This window comes from Rhincodon typus, chromosome 8 (genome assembly GCF_021869965.1).
Source record: "Rhincodon typus isolate 14 chromosome 8, sRhiTyp1.1, whole genome shotgun sequence".
Taxonomy (NCBI): Eukaryota; Metazoa; Chordata; class Chondrichthyes; order Orectolobiformes; family Rhincodontidae; genus Rhincodon; species Rhincodon typus.
The window spans coordinates 7,377,015-7,382,513 of NC_063339.1; the positions used below are offsets into that span (position 1 = coordinate 7,377,015).

The 5,499-nt window shown below is 40.3% G+C and overlaps 1 long non-coding RNA gene across 1 annotated transcript; it reads left to right on the top strand.

Moving 5' to 3' along the window:
• The first annotated feature begins 309 nt into the window (after positions 1-309).
• Positions 310-3,054, top strand: LOC125483758. Its single transcript, XR_007262700.1, has 4 exons — positions 310-1,107; positions 1,516-1,717; positions 2,137-2,282; positions 2,929-3,054. It is a non-coding gene; the product is annotated as an uncharacterized LOC125483758 (long non-coding RNA).
• Positions 3,055-5,499: the final 2,445 nt, after the last annotated feature.

Genomic DNA, 5,499 nt, shown 5'->3' on the forward strand with positions numbered 1-5,499 from the left:
GGTGAACACGCGCGGGTTTGGGGAATTAAAGTCTACAATGTTGAGTGAACAAGGTGTAGAGCGGGATGAACACAGCAGGCCAAGCAGCATCAGAGGAGCAGGAAGGCTGACGTTTCGGGCCTAGATTTCTGATGAAGGGTCGAGGCCCGAAACGTCAGCCTTCCTGCTCCTCTGATGCTGCTTGGCCTGCTGTGTTCATCCCGCTCTACACCTTGTTATCTCAGATTGTCCAGCATCTGCAGTTCCTACTGTCTCTGATACAATGTTGAGTGAATTTTGCTGGTTAAAATTCATCAGCTGTTCACACTCTTCACTTTTAGTGGGATCGTGTTTGTTTGAAAGTGCCTGAGGAGGAGGAAGCTGCTCCCAAAAAGATAGGCAAGAATCCTTGAATAAAGTACTAGAAAAGAGTGGAAGCAGGGAAAGTTTACGTTATTCCATGCAGAAGAAACAGGCTCACAACAACAATGGCATCTCCTCCAAGAAGAGGTACATCATGAGGACGACTCTGTGCAAGATACTTTGGAGTTGATTGCATTTAGTACTTCGCGTCTTACCCATGACACAGCGTTGCTGTGACCAAGTGAGCTATCTCCCCATAAAGTTTCACAGTGGATTGGGAAAACAAATTTTTGAAAAGCCTTGGATATAAAGTTGGTACCCCGCCTTCTTGGGAGAACCTAAATGATCCCATAGCAATATTCAAAGCAGAACTGTGAAGTGTTGCAAACAAAATCTGTCCTTCAGACAGAAATAAAACCATTGTCTGATCATCATCGCTTTGCTGTTCATGTAATCCTACAATGTCTTAAATGACTGATATTTCCTTCATGTCATCAGTGACTACTGCGATATAAGTTGTATAATAACTGCATTTTTAAGACCTTCATTACTTTTATCATTTTTAGTTTGGAGCTGTTAACTGAGAGCTGAAGGTGACATTAAGTAAACAGCTTTTTTTTTAAAAAAGAGAATAAATGAACTGCTATTTAGGCCTGGAAGCTAATTACAAGAAGCTGTTTGTATGCATGTTTTCAGGAAACTAAGTAAACTTCAATCCCATATGCCTGAGAGATTATGGATCATGGAGTCTGTTTAAGTGAACTGGTCAGTTGCATTTCATTCATTCTTTTCCTTTGATTCATCCCTTAACTGTGTCTGTCTGTTTGTCTGTCTTTGTGTGCGGACAGGACTAGAATCAAACATGATTGGGTTTAAATCATAGATATTAGTTAGATTATTTTGTTGCTTAATCTTGCTTTCCTAAAGCTATTGAGTTATTAATAATTTGTTAAATCTTTTACTTAAGGCATAAACCTGATTTTTTTGGTTGAGTGTCTGGTACTGCTTATTCAAAAAGTCTGGTTAGGGCCACTGGGATCAATTTTGAGGGTCATTGAATGTTTTAATTTTACTCTGATACAAATACAGGGAGAGAGGGATGCTGATTTGATGTGGCTGTCTGACTTTGTGTTGTAGCAAATTTATATTTTTGGAATTTGGATTTTATTTTAGGTAAGAAGCAGATTGAAATCCATCTGAAATCCATCAGTTTTGGGAATTTTCTTTTAAGTAGGTCAGAAAATCATTTGGACAGTGATCTTAGTGCATCAGTTCCAAGAAGACCTGTGATTGCAGTTAAGAGCCTGGAGACCCCCTGTGGTGTGAATGGATAAAATTTCTGTATCAATGGACAAGGAAACAGCCAACACTTCAAGTCTGTGACATTTCTTCAATAATTTAAATAAAATATGAAATCAAAGCAAGCAATTTCATGATCTATCTTTGCAATATGTTGAATGAATAAAGTTAGGTGGTAGATATTTTGCTTCTGTGCAGGCAATTTACAACTGCCAACATTGTTTAATGAGCCTTGAAATTTTGCCAAATATTGGCTTTTGAAAATAAAATACTCTCTAGGTTCTCAATTGTGGATTAATCATTTTAAAATGGTGCACAGACTGGAAATCATCCAGAACTTACTAGCACAGCCCTTTAGTTATATGATACTTGAATAAATTGTAAGAAAAAAACTTCGATATATATTTTCCATTTCTTAAATATTTTCTGGATTGTGCTCCGTTTTTGCAGCACAGTAACTTATCATTGACTTTTGTTTTTCTTTTTCTACCTTAGAAGGGAAATGAATGTTCTATACTTGGTCTTTTCGATACACTGTTTAATCTGCTTTGAAGCATCAAAACCGTTTTGTCTGTTAGGACCGAACATTAAAATGGGATAGAAGAGTTGTCTGCCAAAAACATCCTCTTTATTTTGCCGAGGTGGGTGTAAATATTTTGGCATTTTGGCTGACGCAAATTCCGATCAAAATTCTTCCAAAGTATCCTAATCTTTGTACGTCGACATTCCTGTCTCAGATACATTCGATTGTATTTCTAATTGCCAATGAATTTGTATGTTGGGTCTGGAATATATTTGGATTAGGATTTCTGTAAACTGGGGATTTGCAAATCTTTGTACCACAGCCCACTAAATTATTCTGTAATTCTTTCTGAACAAAACCAGAAAATGGATCATAAAATTTTTGAATAGAAGTTAAGATGTTGTAATGTCTCCAAATTAAACTTGACAGTAGATTAACTATGGTTTCCAGTGCTGATCAGTTTAAAAAAGCCTGGATAATTAAGCTATCCTCTCATAAGGATTTAATGTTTAAAATACTGGAGTTCACAATGTATGCCTAAGTGAGTTTGAGCATCTGAGGAGCCCAGTGTATGCTTATAATCAAGTATACATTTATACGTAGCTGTAAGAGCCTGAGAGAATTATTTAAAAAAAACTGTAGCAAAGATTTGTTGATTGTGTGCTCTATCTAAGCTCTTATCTTGTTCATTTAAATATGTATTCCCTGTTGATTTGGCTATCTAACTTCTCACAGTGATTCCCTTATTCTGTTTTCCTTTCTAGAAATATATTATCTCAACACCTTCCCGAGGTGGCTCATCAAATTATGACAATACCAGCTTAGTCTTCTCATTTTCCTTGGCAGATCTGTCAAACAAAATGCATGGTATAGATTAAATTTGAAATATCCTTGGTAATCCGTGTCAGTCTTTTCTACTTATTAAATTTTTATTCCATACTCCAGAAGGTGCAGCTTATGTCAAATGGTTCTGGCAAAGCAATATGCATAGTGTAGAGCTCCAAAGTTGCAGATACCATATTTGCCTCGTGTAAACCCTCAAGATCTTGCATTATTATGACAGTTTACTTTGAGATTGTGAAAGATGTTCTGCTCCTCACAACACTCTCCTGTCACCAAAGGTTGATATCGATTCTTCAGTTTATGCAAGGGTTGAGTAGACTAGTATTGGGTATTTTGTTATTTTATCTGTCTTCTCCACATTATTGCATTTTTTTGCAGGGGCTGCAGTTGTTTGATATTAGATATTAAATTGTCAGTATTAGTCACTTGTGGCTAATGCATTTCATTGTTGATACGTTACTTTTATGAGACATGTATTCAGAAGAAAATAAAACAATATATCTTTTGTCACAAACAAAAACAGAAATTGCTGGAAAAACTCCATAGGTCTGGCACCATCTGTGGAGAGAAAGCAGAGTTATAATTTTGGGCCCAGTGGTCGTCCTTCAGAACTGATTGTAGCTAGGAAAAGGTTGGTATATATGCTGAAGATGGGGTGGGGGAGTGGGGAGGAGTGAACAATAGTTGGATGTTGAGCCCAGAGAAAGAGAAAGAGAGTACAGCAGTTGGGCAGACAAAGGAATGGGTAAAGGTCAGTCTGGGAGAATCAAGAGCTGCTTGACAATGGGTTGGTTGTGGTAGCAGCCAATGTGATGAAAACAGCTTGTGTGGAGGTTGGGGTAAGGATATGGGAGAAAGTGCTCAGCCTCTAAAATTATTGAACTCGATATCAAGTCCTGAAGGCTTCAAAATACCCATGTGGATAATGAGATGCTGTTCTTGCAACTTTCACTGAGCTTCGCTGGATCACTGCAGCAAACCCTGAGACAGATGTTGTCCAAGGAATACGATGGTGTGTTGCAGTGGTAGGCAACAGGAAGCTTGAGTCATTTGTGTGGACAGAAGTAGGTATTCTGCAAAGTGGTTGCCCGGTCTGTGTTTTGTGTTCCCAGTGCAGAGCAGACCACATTGTGAACAGCAAATGCAGTGGACCAGATTAACTTGAAGTACAGATAAATTGTTGCTTCACCTTGATGTGTCTGGGGCTTTGTATAGTGAGGAGGGAGGAATTTTAAAGTTTTGGCTAAGATCTATAGCTTGGGTTGTGGGTGAGGTTGTTGACTTGCTGGCTGAGCTGGGTTGTTCTCATTCAGACGTTTCGTCACAATGCTAGGTGACACCATCAGTGGATCCTCCGATGAAGTGATTTTATTCTACTCCGCTTGGAATTTATATTGTCTGGTCCATTATGGTAATTAGTGTCATTTCCAGTTTTGATCCGTTTGGGTTTGTATATGGGGTCCAATGCTACATGTTTGGTGATTGCGTTACGAGTGGAGAAACATGCCTCTAGGAATTCCCGTGTGTGTCTATGATTGGCTTGGGCTACTGTGGTTACCTGCACCCAGTTAAACAGATAAACTGAGGGAGGAAGTAAACGGGCAGATGTTGCACCTTCTGCAATTGTAAGGGAAAGTGCTGTGGGGGTGTGGGGAGGTCTTGAGAGTGGAAGGGGTGTGGACCAAGGTGTCCCTGAGGAAATAGTCCCTGCAGAAGGCTGACAAGGGAGGAAAGGGGAATATGTGTCGGGTGGTGGCATCCTGCTGGAGGTGGCAGAAACGGCAGCTAATGATTGTTTGGATGTGAATGCGGATGGGGTAGTAAATGAAGACTGGGTGTCCCTGTTGCTGTTTTGGGAGGGAAGAGAAGGGGTGAGGGCCGGAGTCCGAGAGATGGATCGGACATGGCTGAGGTCCCGGACAACCACGTGGTGGGGAATCCTGGATTGAGGAAGAAGGTGGGCGTTTCTGAAACGCCCCTTGTGGAAACTGGCATCATTTTTTTTTCTGAAGAAGGGTCGAGGCCTGAAACATCAGCTTTCCTGCTCCTCTGATGCTACTTGGCCTGCTGTGTTCATCCAGCCCTACACCTTGTTATATCTAATATCAAATTGTGGTGGTTAGATGGTCTCTTCTGAAGATGGTCATTGCCCAGAATTTGTGGTGCGAATGTTACTTGCCATTTGTCAGCCCAAGCTTGGATATTGTCCAGATCTTGTTGCACTTGAACATGGATTGCTTCAGTATCTGAGGAGTCATAAATGGTGCTGAACATTGCAATCATTGGTGAACATTGCTACTTCTGACCTTGTGGTGGAGGGAACGCCATTGATGAAGCGGCTGAAGATGATTAGGTACTACGCTGAGGAACTCCCACAGACCAGCTAACTGAACTCCAAGAAACATGACCACCTTCCAATGCCAAGTATGATTCCAAACAGTGCAGAGTTTTCCCCCGATTTCCATTGATTCCCGTTTTGCTAGGGATCGTTG